The following is a 1,162-nucleotide window of genomic DNA, read 5'->3' on the forward strand; positions in this document are numbered from 1 at the left end:
TCATTGGTCTGCCTTTAGCAATACTGCGTTTTTCAGACCCAATACGTTGATTTCCAGAATTGGAAGATTGAGGCTGCTCATCAGACATCGATTGCTCGCTCTCTTCCTGAGGATCGATCGATCTCGTGTAGTCGGACATCGATCAGAGATCTTTACCATCGCCCAATCCTGTGTCTGGCGTAGATCGATCGCTCCCTGACACTGGATCGGTTGATCCTGGGTAGTCTGACTGCACTTCCTGCAGCTCCACCTGCTTGTCAACATCCTCCTGCTCTGCTTCCGAAATGAACTCAGCAGAAACTTTGAACATAGAACTCTTATCAAACACAACGTTCCTGCTCATAACAACCCGTTTCTCAGATGGAGACCAAACTCTGTATCCCTTTACACCATCTCCATAGCCAATAAACACTCCCTTTTTCGCTCTTGGTTCCAGCTTTCCTTCATTAACATGATAGTAAACCGTGCAACCAAAGACTCTCAGAATAGAATAATCAGCAGATCTGCCTGACCAGGTCTCATTAGGTATTCGACACTCGATCCCTGTATGTGGTCCAAGATTGATCAAATAACAAGTCGTGTTCACTGCTTCAGCCCAAAACCTCTTCTCTAAACCAGCATTAGAAAGCATGCACCTCGCTCTCTCCAGCAATGTCTGGTTCATTCTCTCTGCTACACCATTCTGTTGTGGTGTATACCTGATTGTATGATGTCTAGCAATCCCTGCATCCTTACAAAACTGATTGAACTCTGTTGAACATAATTCCAGACCATTATCAGTACGAAGCCTCTTAATCTTCTTTTCAGTTTGATTCTCCACCAGTATCTTCCATTCCTTGAAGCTGTTGAAAGCTTCACTTTTGTGCTTCATGAATGTTATCCAAGTCTTCCTCGAATAGTCATCAATCATGGACACAAAATACATGTGACCCTTCAGCGACTCCACCTTGGAGGGACCCCAACAATCTGAATGGATGTAATCCAGCGTGCCTTTTGTTTTATGAACAACCTTAGGAAACTTCTTTCTGTGCAGCTTCCCAAACACACAGTGCTCACAGAACACAAGGCTCGTGGTCTTATGACCACAAAGAAGAACCTGCTTCGACAGAATCTACATCCCACGCTCGCCCATATGTCCAAGCCTCATATGCTACAACTTGTA

Source organism: Brassica oleracea, chromosome C3, assembly GCF_000695525.1.
Source record: "Brassica oleracea var. oleracea cultivar TO1000 chromosome C3, BOL, whole genome shotgun sequence".
In the NCBI taxonomy this organism is placed as follows: domain Eukaryota; kingdom Viridiplantae; phylum Streptophyta; class Magnoliopsida; order Brassicales; family Brassicaceae; genus Brassica; species Brassica oleracea.